This window comes from Anser cygnoides, chromosome 9, assembly GCF_040182565.1.
Source record: "Anser cygnoides isolate HZ-2024a breed goose chromosome 9, Taihu_goose_T2T_genome, whole genome shotgun sequence".
Lineage (NCBI taxonomy): Eukaryota > Metazoa > Chordata > Aves > Anseriformes > Anatidae > Anser > Anser cygnoides.
In genome coordinates, this window is record NC_089881.1 from 4,122,634 (window position 1) to 4,141,299 (window position 18,666).

Below are 18,666 nucleotides of genomic sequence, written 5' to 3' on the forward strand. Positions count from 1 at the left end.
TTATTTCTTGGAAAACTAAAGCAGTTTTAGGAAGGAAATTTTATTTTCAGGATCTCAGGTAGAAAGGTGTCAGACCTCAGTCTTCTGTATTTCCAGTTATGGGGTCTGTGACTTTGTTATGTATATTTGAGTATACATAATAATTGCAGAAGCATTAACAAAAGATTTTTTCCCCCTCACGTTAAAACTCTGTTGTTTCATCAGAGCTAGAGGCTAGTTCAGATTCTGGATCCAGAAGCTGAAGAAACAGGGCTATATCATAATTTTACTTTGTTCATGTTTCATAATCATGGAAGACACAAAACTGTAACCATCTGAATGTGTTTTTAAATTTCAGAGCCTCTGAAATTTTGTGTTTACAGATACACTTGTTAATGTCTTTAACTTAATTAGTAAGATTTTGCAGTGTTCTAATGTTTTTGTCTTTCGAGATTCCACTTTTGGAAGCATTACTCACAATAAGTGCTAATTCCTGACTTAAATATGTGTTTTTCAGGCCTCATGGATTAGGTCTCATCTACTACTAGATGAGAATTGTCCTTGGATATGCACGTTTAACATCGCTTCTGTAACCTTTTCTGAAACCTTAAGATTGAATACTGAACATGGGCTAAGGGAGCTAACTTTGGTCTTCTGAATTGAAAGTTTAGAATGGTAAGGTGAAGTTCAGCAGTTCCCTTCTGATAAGCACAGCCTGTGGCAGCAAATGAATCATCTGGAAATTATTTAGGAATAGGTGAATGTGAGTATTCAGGTACTCAGCTGTGTTACTCTATCAGCCAGCTAGCTAGAAACATCCATATATCAGTTACTGGAATGGATTGTACCTGCATCTCCTCCATGGCTGGATTTGCAGATGGGATTTTTGCAAGTGCAAATTCTGTTGTCCAAAACTAGATGCAGCTGTTTTGAAACTTGCTAATACGTTGATTTTTTTTTCTCTTGAGACTTTGATTAAAATATAATAATTTTCGCCATTGTGTTTGTTTTGCAGCATCTGTTCTACATGACATATTTACTTCGTCTCATCTTGTCTCTGTGGCATGTTCCCATTCAGTATTTTTCACATATTGTCTGCTAGGCTGGGTGAGTCATGTTTTTTTCTGGACCTTATAAGTTCAATTTACTGCTTTCACTACTGTTTGCTCTTAGCTCTGATGTTGAGGTTTATTCCTCCCTCCTTCGTTAAAATTATTATTTTTGGTGCATAATGTTTTTACAAATACATTGGTTAACTTTAGTAGATGGAGAAGCTAATTTTCTTAGAAATTTTGTGTGTCCATATGAAGCTTGGTTTGTTGTTAAACTTGTTTGCTGCTGTTGTGGTTGTACCAACATCAGTAGAAATATATCAGTGAAAAATTTATTTAACCAAGTCCCTTGTTTTTGATAATACATATTAAGATAATACAGCATCTTTTTTAAATATAGTAGGACATGAAGGTGTATTTAGAACACTTATGTCTCATTCTGTGGTCCAAGACCCACATGATACAAACTGATGTATGTCCAGCAAAGTTATTGATTTAACAAATCAAAAGGTCTTGCCACTGTACATTTGAATTTGTAAATCTAATTGCTTTCATAGAAGAATTTGGAGAAACATGCATTTCATTCACATAACATTACTGGTCACTGAACAGTAATAACATTGTTACTTTAGACAAACTGTTGATTCATACCAGTATTTTTTGTGGAGTGACAAACTAGATTTGACCACACACAGGAGACTGGATTCTTTACAATGAAGAGAATACCATGAAGAAACAAATCATACCAAACTAGATAAATACAAAGGATATGTTTAGGAGGGGTAATCATGTGTGCTTTCATTTTGAGCAGAGACAGATGAGTTTCTTCCTACGTATTTCTCTGAAGAAAGAACTTGGTCTCTTATTAAAAATCTACCAAAACAAGTGGTGTATTCTTCTTCTTTTTTTTTTTTTTCTTCTTCCCCTTTGTATAAATAATTGGATATGAACATAGGAAATTTGTGGGATAACAGTATTCGTGATAGACGCAGTGTGGGCATAGGGCAGTGTTCATTATAATGTATTACCATTGGATGTCAGCAACAACGTTGAATTAATCAAAGAAGTCCTTTTGGTAGAGATGCAATTTTTGCTAAGTTTATGGAATGAACAGAGAAAGATTAGTATGAGAGAAAAAAATGTTGTCTACTTTATGCTTATTATTGTGTACTTCTTCAAAGTTAAACCTAGTCTTCCAGGATGCAGTAAAAAGATGAAAAGATAGGAAAATAATACAGAAGAAGTTGTTGTGTGGTTAAGGAGACTATATTCAGTACCTGACTCTGTCTTAGCTCATTCATCTGGCATTAGATGATTTACTTTCACTAGTGATAGGAAATAGCCTGTACCTGTATTCAGATTACGTGTATTCTGTTTTAACACATAAGGCATGAAGTGTGTCAGTGAAGAGATGAGGTATGACTTTGTCAGTGTTTCCTTATACTGCTCTAATCAAATGATCATGGGCTTAGAAGAAATCAGCTGAGGCTGAACCAAAACAATTTGGGAGGCTGATGCAGGGGAGGAAGTGTTTTTTTTTTTTTTTTAATTATTATTATTTTATATATGTATATATATATATTTTTTTTCCTAAAATACTTTCTCAAGTACAGAGCCATCTCCTTTGACTGGTAAACCTATTCATAATTAGTCAGTTCTGGCATAGAGTACTCAGTTCCTCAAAAACTTATGTTCGTCTGTGAATGGCCAGGAGCAGAAATCCAAGAAAAGACTGGATGTAGCGGATGGTGCATCCCTATACTTCATAACGTTCATCTGTATAAAAACTAGTTCCTATTCTAGTTTTTTAGCCCTGGAAATGAGAGTCAAGAAATCTCCCTTTGGCTTGTAGAATAGTTGTTCTGCTTTTCTTCCCATGCAGGTTTGAAAATCCAGCTGCAATTTGTTGCAATTCATCCAAATCCCACTGTGGAATTTGGGTCATGACAAGAAAATGCAGCTGGTTTGGGTACTGATGCTGAGGCCGTTAGCAGACTTACTATCTGTAGGATGTGATGAGTGAGCAGGGATGGGTGCTGTGAACCCAGCACAAAATTTGGCTTGGGGTTTAGGTGCTGGTGAGTGATGTGGTTGCTGGAGTGGTTACTGACTATGGAAACTAAATGGTGTTTCTCATCCTCTCCATCTAGTCTGTCCATATCATATCAACATAGCACAGTGTTGCTGAGATTTGTCTCAAGATTGCTTCCACACAAAGTATTCTAGTCACACCTCAGCTACCACCTACATGAGTACTTACATGCTGAATGAAGATCAAGGAAGCAGTCCGTCATATCATTTTACAGATTTCCATTTGCACATTCACTTCCCAGTCAAACCTGGAATGTCAGCAGCACCCTACAGACCTTTGACAGACTTTGTCAGAAATCCGTCTTTGAGTTAGGGAAGTGCTTTACTTCCTCATCAACTAGTAAACAGGAAGAAATTTTTAATTTCTTCAGTATTTGAAACATATATGTTGTATATCCTAATGCTTTTAGCATTCAAAGTACTTTGCAGGGAATATTTTTCAGAGGTACTCTTCTCCCCCTCAATTTTTTGCTTGAAAACTCAGGCTCAAATGAAAGACTAAATGGAAAAAAAATAAAAAAGAAAAAAAGAAAAAAAGAAAAGCCACATTCCCATAAAACCATTTGATAGATAGGGAAACAAAGGCACAGGAGACCGACCACACAGTAGTTTGATGGCAGAGCCAGGAGTAGCTTCAGATAATCCAATACATGTGCTTTAGTGATGAGAACACAACATCATCCTTCTCGATTCCTAAGTTGGTTCAAGCTCCTTCTCCATTCCAGAGTGAGATTTCCACGTAAAGAGCTTCTGAGAATCACTACTCTGGGGATCGCTGTCAACTCCAAAGTGTGTTATTTGCACATTGAAGTACTTAACTGAGGACCTTTTCTTTTTCCAGTTGCATTCACAGGAGGTTTGATGGTAATAGAGCTGTCTTCTGGTCTCTGCCAAGTTTATTTTCCAAAAGAAATATCTGAATGAGGAAACAATGACTAAAGAGGATATGTGAACTGTCTAGCATACTGCAAGGGTCCAAACATTCAGAAGAGAGAGGATTTTTAGGATGGCTGAAGGGTGTATTATTAGGAATAAAAGCATGAAATTGAGCGAAAGAAAATTTAGGCCGACTATTAGGAAACGTTTCCTCATACAGTGTAGAGTTACCTCCCAGGAGAAATAGTGAAAGCCTCATGGTTTGAATGCTTTCAAAGAGCAGAAAAGTTTTGGGAATGACTTTCCATTAGTATGTGACACACTGTATAATCAAAGAGGTATTTTCCGGCTCCCCACTTCTCGTAACTGACTCCATGTTCAATGTCAAATTCATGAGTTAGTTATCAGGCTTAAACAACGCCTATAAAATTGGGCTTAACTGCAAGGTTATTTGGAGGAAAAAAAAAAAAAAGGAAAAAGGCTCTAAAAGTGGGAGTTATTAGAAACTCTGAGGAGATGGTAGCTAGGTTTGGAAGCTGAAGGTGAGACTCTGCCCAGGCCTACACACCAGCTTCTTGGGAGGTCCTGTAACAGACCACTAATGGCAGGGCCTTAACTGTCCTGAGTGGCCTCACCTGAGGCCTCTCAAACACCTGCCATGGTCCCGGAAGCCCTATTTAAACCAACACTAGGGGCATTTGCTCTTTTCTTGAGTGGTGGTGCAATGGGGCTGTTTTCTAGCTCAACTATAGTCGCTTCCCAGCCTTGGGTCCATGGGCAGGCATCCTGGCCTGGCCCATCCTGTCCCCACAGAGGCACTGGGTGCTGCAGCTGCACAGGCCTGGCCCTGGAGAGCCCCTGCTGCTGCTTGCGTGCAGGTGAGTTCAAGGCTCCAATTGCTGTTTGTGGGGAGAATGTTAATGATGATTCAGCTTCAGCACTGACTTTATAGCCTACTTTAAGTTTAGAAGTTTTTGGGGGATTATTTTCTTGTAATTTGTCTTGTGAAATCAATTTATGTCTATACAAAAAGTGATCTTAGTCGCAGTTGTTTGAACGCTCAGAACTGGATCCCTCGCTAAGGAGAAAAGGAAAGCTATGTTGTCTGCCAGGTTTCAGGCTTGGATGGAGATGTGCTGAAGTTAAAATGTCAGCCAAGTGGGCCAAATCACAACCTGTGATAAACCCTGTGCTTTTGAAGTGCATTAAAAATTGCTGGGCTTTTTCTGACTTCGGTATGAAATCAACTTGTAGCAGTTAGAGCCACGCTCTCTCATTGCTTCCTATTTTTCTTACATTTATTGTACACTGAGACTTTAAAGTTGTTGTTTTAGTTGAGCAATGTACAGAAGTGAAAAATAGAAGTGTAAAAAGAAGACATAAATTTGCTTTTGCATTTCTTAAAGAGCCTTAACCAGCCATGAGTACTTTAAACAATCCTCTCTAGGACCAGGGATGGTGTTTTGTATCCACACAGGTTGTAATGTTTAAACTCATCACGTTGTAGTGCACTGAGGTCCACCTGTGCTTTTAATCAGGAGTTTGGAAGCACCTGTGAGGGATGGGTGGGTGTGCTGCAGCCTGAGGAGGTGGAAGGAGGGTGTTTGTGGTCCTATGAAAGTTGCTGTGGAAGAGAGGTGGTAAAAACTGTGCAGGAATTTTACTATGCTGTAATAAGATGGTAGTATTTCCATTGTCTCATTACAGTAAACATGAGATAAATCTTTGCACTGAAGGACTTATGTTTCCTTATTTCCTCCTTTGTAGGGGTCTAGGGAATAAGTGCAATGTGGCTCCAGGAGGGGTGCTGCCCCTTGGCCTGGGCAGCTCAGAGTTCTTAGCGATTGCACTGGCCTCCATCTTCCCTGCTGTTTTTCTGGTGATTGTTAAAGATATTTTCAAATATTGCTTGTGAGAAAGGATCTCCCAATCTTAAAAATTCTTACTATTAAAAATAAAGAAAAAACACCATCAAAAGGAAAAAAAAAAAGATAAATGTCGCTATCCTGGCCTTGTCCAAAGCCCATAGTCTGCATCAAACATATAATGCAAAACCCCTTTCCAGTTGCTACAAGTTGGCTGTGTGTGTGTGTGCTAATACTGAAAAGTTTCCTAAAGCCTTTCAGTGGTTTATTTAGAGTTGGAAAGAGCCAGTGTACTTCAGAAATAGATGTAATATTCTAAACTTAGCTAAGCATAATAGCCATTGACTGCATTGCTACAGCAATCCATGAAAAAGGCAAAATGAATACAAAATCCTTGTTAAGTTTCAGTGAATCTATCTTTGGATACATTATATAAAATCAGGGTCAAATATTGAGAGTTGGCTGCTCTTTTCTGTTTATATAGCTCTATGTTAAGCCACATATCAACTATATGCTCCTATGCAAAAGAGGTGTAATAGTTTCTGTTCAGTCCCCAGTGGACATGACCTCATTTAACAAAACTGTAAGTGCAGCATGTTTTGGCTGTTTCTGCATGAGACAGGTGGAGGGAGTGAGCTTCATACTACAGCTTTTACTGTAAAGCAGACTGAATTCTTACCACAGATGGGAAGAACTGTCAGCTCCATTTAAAGGTGATGTTATTGGCTTAGTGGGACAATTATGCTGTAAATGCCCATATCCTGGATAATATCTGGGTCTGTAGAAACATGCTATATAGCATTTCTTGATTGATTGGAGACGATTTTTCATTATTATTGTTAGAATAGTCTATAAATCTATTTAACTGTCTAAGCTTAATAAGTAAATACATACATTCCCCAACAGCAGTGGGAAAGGTGTCAAACCATATGTTGGGGTTTCTGTTTAGGAGCCATAGATGGGACTTGGTTAATTTAATAGTCTTACTCTGCAAGTTGTCAAAGTCAATTGGATGACTCTCAGATTTCATTGCTATTTTCTGTCAGTAAAGGTACTAGAGCCTGTTCCTTGGCTATTGTTTTACAAGGTTTATAACAGTAAAAGTGAAAATAATCCTGTTATTCTATAGAAGTAGTTACTGCAAGTTTTCAAGTCATGGGGAGTCAAGGTGGCTTTGTTACTTGGTTTTGAGAGAGAAATACTTGAGGAAAGGCACCTTTGCATTCCATGCAACTTATTGCAAATCTTGATTATATAATAACTGAGTACACCAATAACAATGCGGACAGAATTTACTGGTAATGCGTGGTGGAAAAATACAATGGCCACAGGGAGATAGGAATGACTACTATTTTAAGATGCAAACATCCTGAGACATAGAGTAAGTCAAGAAAAATGTGGCCTGATTAGTTTTTTTTTTTGGAAGGGCAATAGGCTAAATGCATCATGCAAATGGACCACATGCACCCGTAAGTTGCAGGAAATAAATCAGTAAATATCAGGAAATCAGTCTCATCAGTAGAAGACCCACTCAATCAAATGCATTTGAAGTCTTTGAAAACCCATAAGGTTTTCTCTGCCATCTTAAATATTTCTTCCATTATTATGAGGAATTCCAGATATGCTGATACTATTTGCTTAATGCTTGCTTCATCCTTTTATTAAAACGTCTGTCTTTCCAAAGATAAGCCTATTTTTTTCCTCCTTTCTAAAAAGAAAAGCAAGAATGCTTGATAGCTCCTTTCTTTCTCTTTCCTCTGCTCACTATGCAGCAAAAAATCAATCCTGGTTGAATGACGTTTTAGAGAAATTGCAGTTATAAATGTGTCAGTACTTAAAAGTGTAAAATGCCTCTTATATTTGCATAGTTGAGAAATCAGAATTTACCTAAACATACATGTGGTTGATGAAAGCATAAAAATAGAACTGATTTTGCAACAAGAAAATTACAATGTAGCTTTTTGAAGGAATTGGGTGATTTACCTGAAGAAAATTTCATGAATGGTTGCCATTGTGAAGACTTAAATGCGCAGGACCCAACTAAGCCCTTCAAGAGTGAGGGTGCCTAATTCTGGGTAGTGCTTACTGCCCTGGGCCTCAGACCCCTTCTTACAAAAGGGTCTCATTCTGCTTCCTGTAACTTTACTGCTACAGGATCAGGTATACTGTACTGCATATATTTCACCTTATGCAGAATGATCTGCAACTATTTTTCTATTTCTTTTTTCTTCATTTTTTTGGGTACAATATATTTACCATTATTTCAGCAATATATTGACCATTATTTCAGTAATAATCTAATAATATACATTGATTCTTTAAACACATACAGTTTAATTCTTTTCCCAGTGGCATCTCAGCAGGCTTTGCAAGCAGCAATCAATCAATAACCTTCACAAGGCCCCTTCAATCACTTTTTTTAGCTACACAGTTTGGGAACTGAAGGATAAGGGTGTTGAAAGACTTGCCCAAGGTCACACAAGGAGTTGGTAGCTGATTTTTTTTTTTTAATCCTAGACTCCTATTTCAAACTTCAGAACACACTGCCTCCACATAAGCGTGTTTTATGTGTTTATGTTTTGGGCAGGGTATAGGAACAGTCTTGCCACAGTGACTTTCTGGGTCAGTGACTATTCCTTTATAAATTTTAAGCCTTCCAAAGCTGAACATCTGAAAAGTAGAAACACGAGGGATACTTCAGGAGTGCGAAAGCTGATGTAGTGAGGATGTAGATTTCTCACTAGGGGAAACCACTGATGTGTTCCAACATCGTTTGGTTTGCCACCAACCAACAAGCTAGTGATGGTGGCACTGACTCGGAGTCAGTCTGTGCGAGGTATTTGTTAATGTTGCTACAACAGATATTCATTATAAACTACAGTTACCCACAGTTTACTCTGTTTATACAACCATTTAGTGGTTATTTATTAAAAATAAAATTTATGTATGGTTATTGGAAGTATATTTTGGCAGGGAAGTGACCCTAGCAGAAATATGTCTGAATCAACACTCAGCTAGCAGTCACTCTTTATGCTGTCATATAAAACCTTGTTAAATAATATTTTGTTTCTATCTTCAATTGCTGTTATATAAGGCCAGTAATGAAAATCTCCCAAAGGATTGGTAAATGGAGTGAGTTTTTCTGTACATTTTCTCCATTAACAAAAACTAAGCCAATGAGTGTCAACGTTATTACCTACCTGAAGTGCTTGCAATAAACTTTGATAGGAAATTGTTTACGTTCAGATTTTTGCAGGTAGAAAGGTCCTCTACATTTAAATACAATTTGAATGGCTTTTTGAGAACTACGGATAATTTGCATTCAGAAAGAAATTAGCTTGCATTTCAGTGGGACTACTCACATACTTAAGTGGCTGACTGAATTGTTTAATGCTCAGAGAAGATACTAAAAATAGTATCTGAAGACGCTTATAATGTAAGAGAAACCTTAGATTTAGACAAGGAAGCAGTGCCAAACATGATTGTACTTGTGATATTCTAGAGACATTTTTACCTTTTAGTAACTTGCATTTGCTTGATGGCATTTTAATATAACGGAAATTTCACCATTCTTCCTCAGTTTTTGTAATTTTTTTTGGGATGGGGGAGCCTTTAAAGTAACTTCAGATGAAAGCCATTGGCTGGAAGCTGCTATCTAAAACTAATAGGTTCCTGCATGATAGAAGATATTTAAATATACTGATATAGTTCAGTGTGAGGACAAAGTGGTTTCCATTTTGGCAATAGAACAGGCAAAGTTAGTGGAAACCACCCTGCTTCTCCTGAGTGAGAATAAAGGATATGTCGGCTTGAAGGACAGAGCTTTTGGGAGTAAGAAACAATGCCCCTGGATTAGCAGCAAGCAGGTTGTTGTTTATCACGTTTGGAGGAGGAAGAGAGGTGTTCTGATATGAGGTGACTGTGGTATGCATATAAAAGAGGCTGATTATTGTGAAGTCAGTCCATCTCTGTAGAGTTCACTCCTGTTAGTGATCAGAGGGGTGCATTTTGTGCTTCTTGAGGCAAGGGCATGTGTTTATGTTGAGAGAGAGATGTGGCTCCTCAGCCTGTGGAGTGCCAGAAGTAGGAGTGGTGGAGAGGTTTGGCTGTTCTTTGTGGGTGCAGATCCTGCTCACAGGAGAGGGACAGCAGAGGTGCAGCCCTGCAGCTCGTCTTCCTGCTGCACTAGCTGCCTGCAAGGACTTGCAGGGAAGCATCTGGGGAGGCTGCTTGTAGGCCTAAGTGGATAATTCATAAAGCGAAGAAGAGTCAATAAAGGTCTCTACTGCTTCTAGGTCCTCCAACAAAGATAAACAAGGACAAATACTGTCCCTGTCTTCAAGCCTTGTCCGAAATTGGTGGGAGTCTCGCTCAGACCTGCCTGAAGCCAACTCTTCATTGATCTGCTCCTTGAGTAAGGAGAACCTGCTCTAGAGCCTTGACTGTCAGGGGAATGTAAAACATACTAGCCTTGGCTTCCTGAACAGAAAGGAGGGCAGTCCCTAGCTGTCAGGGGAAAAAAAGTCAGGCCCTTGTTTTGGGGTAAAAACAAAGGAGCTCCCTTTGCTCTGGCCTGGCTGCACTAGTCACTGTTGGAAGAAGTTAGGCTTCACCCACAGTTACTACGTGGTAATAGCTGATTGCCTAGTATTTTGGGGGATACCCTCTTTGTGACTGCAGAACTATGGTTGTATGGCCAAGGGATCAGCTTGTGTGGCCCTAACAGTGAGGGGTCCCAGTAATGAGCTGTGCCTTGTAGCTCCTGGCCCATCAGTGTTTCCGTGGGCATTCAGCCTTTGCAGCTGCTTGCTCAGGGACTCTCCCATGGGACAGGAGATGTGGGAAGTTTTTGAGGGTCTCACTTCCTAGTCTCCAAAAGCTGTAGCACCTGGTCGTGTGTTTGTTCTGAAAGCCAGTGCTGGTATCGAACCCTCCCACAGCAGCAGCAAGTCTGTTCCTACCCCCCTCTTTTCTCTTTGTGACAGAGAAGTGTCTTTGTCCCTGAGAGCTGCTGTGTTGGATGTCTTGTTGAGAGGTTCAGCTTGTATGTGAGGACTCCAGATCGCTTCTGTTGTTCTGCCTTTCACTGCATTTTCCCTAGAATACATAGCCCTTGCAGTCCCTAGTGCTCTGTAAGAAGCTCTTAGGAAAACCTAGAGGCATTGTGATACAAAGGAATAATCAATACCGGTAAAGGATATAACCCAGTGAGGAGAGAGTTTATTTTTGAGAGCTGGGACTTTTGAAACCTTTCAAAAAGCTCTTACAAAATTGCTTGCTTGTGTTTGTAGCTGTTTTTCTAGTGTTTTTCACTCTGTACAGTCATAATGTTGCACTGTATTTCTTAGATTTAGGGAGAGAGCTACATGCCGTGCTGTGAATAGAGTAGTGAAGGGGCCTTTATCCGCTGGCCATTGGGAGCCATGAAGTAAGCATTGCTCTTCATAGCAAAACAAAGCATGTGGTTAGGAGTTTGAATCCATAGCAAAGCTTGTCATTTGACCTGGATTAAGAGCTAATAAGGGAGAAGAACATATTAAGTGATACAACAGGAAAAAAGAGGGCCATTTTGTATAGCCATAGACATCGATTCCACTACATAAGCATGGCTTTTCTGTGTGTGTGTCGGGTTTTATTTACCAGACCCTAAACATATGCTACTCCCTCCTTTCATAGTTTTTCCTCCTCTACTGTAAAGCTACTCAGGAGCTGAGTAAGCTGTACTCTGGAAAAACACATTGCAGGAAATGGTATTTACCCTTTGATCTTTAGATCCTTCTTCTGCTGTGATATACAGTAACTGGTTTTGTCTTTGCTCAGTGAACAGGCTTTCTTCATTTAGATTTATGGCAATTCCTCATTGCTAGTAGAAAAAGCTTTAGTGTCTTTTATAAAATAAGTGGAAAACATGGTCTTTTTCCTTTATCTTATGACTTTTCATGCTGTCTGGAGATTAAGGGTTTTTTTTTGATTTGGATTGCAAAGTATTAATTGTATTGGCTTGGCTGTAACCATCTTGACTTTGAAGTGTCATTCTTCAGTGTGCAGCCCTAATGAACTCAAAAGAAGCCTTTGTAGAGTTATCTGGCTAAATCAGAGTGGAAGTTTGCAGTGCTTGTCCTAGAACAGAGCACTTGTGGGCAGACACTTTGGTGTGTAGTAGCCAGTGGAGCTGTGTGTTTGCCTTGGGGTCCATCCTATCATGAATTGTTTGTGCTGGCATGTGCTGGGGTGCTATTCAATATGAGCAAGGAGGTCAGAAGCTGGGCTACATACATTACATGATGATAAAGGGGAAAAACTGAAGCAGGTGGAGAAGCTGATGGCCTCTAGCACAGGCCTGAAGTCTTTCTATTTAAATATGAGAAAGAGGAGACTGCTTGACTTCTCATTAAATCCTGAGGTGATGGCAGAAAAGGATTTGCTGTCTTTGCCTTTTCTGTTTCTTTATCTGCCTTTTTATGTTGGAGGCACCCTGTGATTGAGTGATAACCAGACTGTCTCCACCTGGGAAGAGCCAAATTTTATCCCTAACTGTCTCCATTTCCCTTGAAAATGCCAGACCAATAAGTTGAGGCTCTTTATTATTGTCAGGAGGCATTCTGGACATTACAGACATCCAGTATCATATAGGTTAGTGTTTGGAGTGTGTGTGCGCCTCCCAGGCACTCAGTGAAGCAGGAAACTTCAGCAATAAAGTGGCAATTGATGGCAGAACCATGCTTTCATTTTTTTCACCTCTTAACCACATCCCCTTCAAAAGTTCCCTGAAAGAATAACTTCCAGTGTATAAAAATGTTGTGTGAGAAATCTAAATGTTTTAGAGTAAAGTTTGTGGTAAAGTTCTGTCACTTGCACCTGTGTCCAGTTATAAGGCTTTGTATTAATTACTTTTAAAGATTGTTGTACACTTTTAGAGTGGTACTCTTTTTTAGGATATAGAGGATGTAATGAAGGGAAGACCGAAGAAGAAACGTAGAGGTAATTTTTTCTACCCAGTCTGATTCAGTTATAGAAGCTGTAGATGAGCATATTTTTATAATGCCACTGCAAGTCTTTTATGAAATTAGCCAAATTAGGGAAAAAACAACTTTCTGTTGTATTATTTATGATCTGGAATTTTATCTGTATGTAAATACACCTCACAATAAGGAACAAGTAACAAATCAGTGAAAAACTCTCCATAAATTTTCTGCATTTTGATTGCTTTATTTGCTAGCCCTGATGATCTTTAATTTCCAAGATCTACAATCATGCAGCTATGTGTTTTTTAATAACACACTTGAATTTTTCGAAGCATAAAAGAAGCCTTTTTATACAGCTGTATGCTTTCATGAAGAATTAATGACTTGATAAACATTAGACTGATATTGTTTATGCAAATGCAGTCAGCTCCCTGAAAAGAAGGCCAGGTTGCATAGTGCGTGCATGATTTACTGTAAGAAAACAAAAACATTTCTTTTTTGTAGGAAAACAAAGAGTTGGTTCCATGGCATAAACACAATAATTTAATACATAGAAAATTTTCCTGTTAAAGAGAGCTTCCCACTACTCTTTTCTTCTTGCTAAGAATTGATAAGAGGCAAGTCCAAGCAGCTTTCTTTAGCTGTTCATGGGTCTCTTAATAGACACAGCTTGTTAATTGATTTTAGATACTGAAATACCAGTGATGCCTAAAAGAAAGGGTAATCCTTTTGGCTGCTGCCTTCCTAAAGTGGGCCTGTTAATCAGCACTTTATGTGGAAAGCTGGAGAAAGCAAGGAGGAAGAGGTTTTAGATTTGAGGTTGTAAAGCACTTGTGTGTTGTGCTTCTGTTGGTTGCCTGTAGAAGAGCAGCTAATGGATGCCTTTTGCTTCTTAGAGTTCAGGAGAAGACTCTGAAATACACATTTTTAGAAACATCTGTTAGAGGTGTCATACCAGAACAAGGTGTAATGATGACAGCAAGGGATTGCAAATGTGTTTTCAACCTTAAGGCTATGTTTGTGAAGGTCTTTACTAGTACCCTAATTTTTGATCCAAATTTTGTTTGGGGGCTGTTAATTGTAGGCATGGCTTGCAATGTTCTTTGCCCCATGGATTGCTACCTGTCATCAAGGTCCAAGTGTTGCCCTTTAGCTTTAAATGCTTGGAGGCTTCTATGTGTGCTATATTGAATTACCTGTAGTGTTTTGTAGTGTGGGCCCTGTTCAGGTCTCCTCACCTGAACACTCTTTTACTGAAATTAAATATTCTGTAGTAGTTGTATGTTTTACAGTAAATAATCACCAACAGCCTGAAGTATTTGCTCAGGTATAGCTGTGAAATGTCAACAAGATGTTGAACGCGTACTTTCCAGAAACTATGCATGGGGAATGTCTTAAATCCCTACTTTAAATCTCAAAAAATAAACTCTGCCTGCGTTCTTAGTTTCTTTTACCAGTCCTTAACTACTATACTATGTGAGCCTTTCCCACTGCTATTGTACCCTTTTTGAGAGTGTGTGCGCGCATGTGTAAAACCCTACATTGTATGTAAGATGTGGCTGCATCAAGTTACACTGCGGTGGATTGGCATTCTTTTTACCATATTCTGTTCCTGTCTCACAATGCCTCTGTTCCAGCTTGCTGCAGTTTGCTGGGGAGTCAGATCAAAGGATGCGCTCAGGATGCTTCCATTGCGGAGTGCAGCGTTTGGGGAGCAGTAGTACCCTGGTTTGTGAGAACTTGCTGAAGTACTGGCAGCAGTCAGGCCGCCCTGGCAGTGTAGCTGTGAAAGCTAACTGTGGAGTTGCTTCAGCTAGAGGCTTTCTGGTACTCTGCTGTTTTATTTACCACTAACTCTGGCATCCTTTTACCAGTGTGCAGTCCACAGTATAGACATACACAAATCATATGCTGGTCATGGTACTAAGCAAAAACTAAATAGGAATTCTTGCTTTTGTCATTGGCAGGAGAATTCATTCCTGATTTGACACAGAACTCTCAACAACTTCTAATAAAGCTACTGTGGTAAAATAAGTCCCACCTGCACGTGCTACTTGTGAAAGCCATTGCACTCCGGACTGTCAGGGACATTCTGGGCCCTCACGAGTCTACCACATGACTAACATTTCTTTAAATGGAACAAATGTCTCTGGGTATGAAGTCAATTCATGTCTAGTATTACTTCATACATTTTTGGGATGCTCACACTTGATTTATTTGCATATTAATTATAGTTCTCATCAATTAATTATGTTCATATGCATTCTATACATTCAGGAACGTGTGCTGGGTTTTGTCTTCCTGTTCAAGTACATCCTATTGGCAAACGGCAGCATTTGGAAGCAATAAAATTAAATGGAACACAAACACAACTTAATTTTCCCGGGTATGGTTTAGTTTCTTGACAGACAGGGCCAAAGTCTTTTATCTTTGCTGTTTAATAGGGAAATGATTAATATTTTAAATGATAGTAGAAAAAATGAAAGGCTTATAGTTGCTGTGTGAAAGCAGCTGAAGTTCTGCCTGGTAGTAGCTGGAATGATGTAATGAGAAAGGACAGCTTGTGGCTAAGCACAGTTCAAATAAGCTTGAGCAAATTGATTCTTTTTTTTCCATGTCTGAATGTGAGAGAGACTTTTTTTCTGGTTATAAATCATGGAAGAAATCCAGGAAACCTATTGCTGGTGTCAAAAGTAATTGTGTGTTACTGGGGCCATTCTATTGGTGCTCTGTCTATATGTATAGTATGTAATATATAGTATACAATATGATTGTTAGTCTCTGCATGAGGACAGCTATGTCAAGAACTCCTCAGCAAGATTTTGCTTTGTTCAGTGCTCTTCTATTGGTGTGTTTGAGACCATTTCCAACTGACTTGTCTCCATTTTTATTTTTGACAATACCTACCATTCTGAATGTAGATGTAATTAATATGAAAAAAAACACTAATCAATAGCCAGGTAGCAGTTCTGTGCTTCTGATGAAAGTTAGCGTGAGCAAAATTTCTTCTGTTTTGAGTTTATGGGACTTAATTCTGATCAACCACCTTGTAGCTGCTGAGGTCTGTGTGTGGAATTTGACTCTCATATGTAATTGTTGATGACTTGTTCTCTAACAATTGCTGATTTGAATGACAATGGTGATACGCTCAGCAGGGCAGATCCTCGTGCACACATAAAGCTGTGCTGCTGTGCTTCAGAATCCTCTTGTAACTTAGCAAATCTGATAAGGGAAGGTTTGAGTCCCATATTTATCTCATTTTTTCATTTTTAATTCCAGAATGAGTATGTAAAAGCAGAATTAAGAACAGAAGAAGAAGAATAGTCTGTGTTGTATGCTGCAGTTACTAGTTCATACAAGTCTAAGCAGTGGATGTATAAATAACCAGGTAGTATCCAAGGCTTTCTGAAAACTATTTCAGTTTCTCACTCCAGAAATATTTCCTATGAGCAATTCAGCTTGGGAAATTCTGGATTTGTTGAGAATCTCCAAGTTCCCCAGGAGTATTTCTATATGCTGATTAGTTCCAAAACTGCTGATTTGATGAGATGATCTGGATTATTTTTCTGCTGCTGGATGCCATTTGTTTGTATAATATCCCCTGATGAGTTTCTGCATGTTGTACTGGAGAGAAGGGTTACAGCAAATACTGGGATACAAAATCTGGTGAAATGGAATATATTTTTGCAATGTCTACGTTGTGCATATTTGACTATTCGCCCTTCCTGAAGCTCATCTGGCTGTGTGGGCTTAACCTGGGAAGTCCATGAGATGAAGGCTATTGGAGTGTGGGGCAGGGTGGAGGGAAATGAGTAGTATTTGGGTGAAGGACGGTGAGTGACTGACCTGTACGGCACACCACAACACTGAGTATTTTGAATATCATCAGAATTAGTCTTCCTGTCTTAAGCATTATGAAATCTGAAGGTGTTTGTTTCCATATCACAAGCATAAAGTTCAGGATGAGTACATGTGAACTCAAACCTGCCATTCATAATGTGAACTAAACACTTTAAATACAAATTTCTAACAATGAGCTTGGGCTGTTTTCCAGGTGCAATTCAGGTTGGCAGGTTGTCTCCTTAGGTGGCTATGAGATTGGTTGAGACTTGTCTTCATTTAATTTCCTTTAGGCTTGGGAAAAGGCATGGGACAGCAATAAAGGGCTCACAGATACCTTATACTGGTAAGGGAAGGATTTTTTTTGTAGTGCTAGCAGTGTGAAATGAATACTTAAACACTTGTCTCTGTATCCTCTGAAGCTGTACTACATTTCAGTACTCACCTGAAAGATGTAGATTCAAATCTAGTCAGGCAGTAGAGGTGGCTCCACAGGTGGGTTTAGGGTTCTGACTAATGTTGCAACCCAATGAAGAAGAGAGGAGACTAACAGCATCACTAGCAATATGGCCAGATTTTTCCGAAAAATTGCTGAGGAAATCTTCAAAACCTGTCCCAAATATGTGTCTGCTGTCACCTTGAGATTAGATAATTTTTTGAATTGATTGTTTGGGGCTAAACTAGCAGTAAATATGCTCTTGAGTAAAAGTATAAAAACTAAAAAATCTTCAGTCAGATTCTCACCTGTCCTCTTCCCTTCCTTTCCTGTGTGTTCTGGATGATCAAAGGGAGGGTGTCTCTGAAAGATGTGTGTCTGTAAGGGAACAAAATAAATATTAGCGTTCCTTTCTACTTTGTTGCTTTTATGAGCTGGAAGGAATTGCATTCCAAACAGCAGGAGATAAACATGGCTGAGCTCGCTTTTGCCCAGGAATTCAATGTATCGCAGAATATATGCAAAAAAATATTGCATAAAACTGTTGTGGATGGGCTGGCTATGCAGTTGGAGATATTATGCATTGTTAAATGTTGGAAGATGCCAACAGTGCTCAGACTGCTGCAGTATTCATACAAGGTGCTTTTCCAAATTGGCTGCTTCACTAGACTGGCAGACACAAGACTAACAAAGATTTTAAATCTATAGAGAGAGCTTCTATAACTGAAACTTTTCCCCAGTCCACATTAAGCCACTATAGCATAGTAGCATCTATGTAGGTCATTAAAAAAAGTTATATATACAAATGATGTTAAATAAAAACTTTGTTGGCTCAACTACATGGTGCCAAAACAGTTGCTGCAGATGTATTAGGTGACTGAGGCTGTAGCTCATTTACAGTATTAAGTCCCTCTATTTCCCTGTGTGGCCTTGGAAACAAGCCCACTACATTTAAAGGGGAGCCCGTATTTACTTCTGTGCTTATTCTGTTTCCAGATATTCTCTCAGATCTCTTGTGAGAGGGAAGGACTGAAAGTAACACAGACACTTAACAGGATGAAATATAACATGGACTTTTCTGATTCAGCCTCTGGAATTACAGTGTATGCAGGAAGAAGCACTCCCAGGAGATTCCTGCAGATAAGCAACAGGAATGATGGTGCCCCTCTATTGCTGTGTTGGGAATGTGGTGTTTTCCATGTGCTTCAAGGTTTCAGATAATGAATCTGGAGGCTGCTTGTGCTGCCTGCACTGCCTGATGTGGGACACCTCCAAGGGGCACCCCTTAGAAGGTATTTTCATTACCCTGGTTCCTATAGCTCTCACTTAGGTGGGGGCCGTGTTCTTGCACTGGGTAACAGGAATCAACTTCCGATTGACCAAAGCAATATTTGGTGTCATAACTTTGTGGAGTTGGTCTTTGTGGTGCTTTAACAGAAGAATGACCAACGCCGATTTAAAACAAGTAGGTGAATTGACACACATGCACAGACCTGTTAAATTACTACTTTCATAGAAAAGGACTGCACTTGAATTGCCAGTTTCTCTGTAAATATTCATGA

At 39.1% G+C, this 18,666-nt stretch overlaps 1 long non-coding RNA gene across 1 annotated transcript in view; it reads left to right on the forward strand.

The window, feature by feature from the left end:
- The window catches only part of LOC106036254 (uncharacterized), a 272,871-nt gene that overhangs the window by 76,821 nt on the left and 177,384 nt on the right, over positions 1-18,666 (forward strand). The window contains exon 7 of the long non-coding RNA XR_010833503.1: positions 995-1,086. This is a non-coding gene — a long non-coding RNA (uncharacterized lncRNA). The remainder of the gene's footprint in view (positions 1-994; positions 1,087-18,666) is intronic.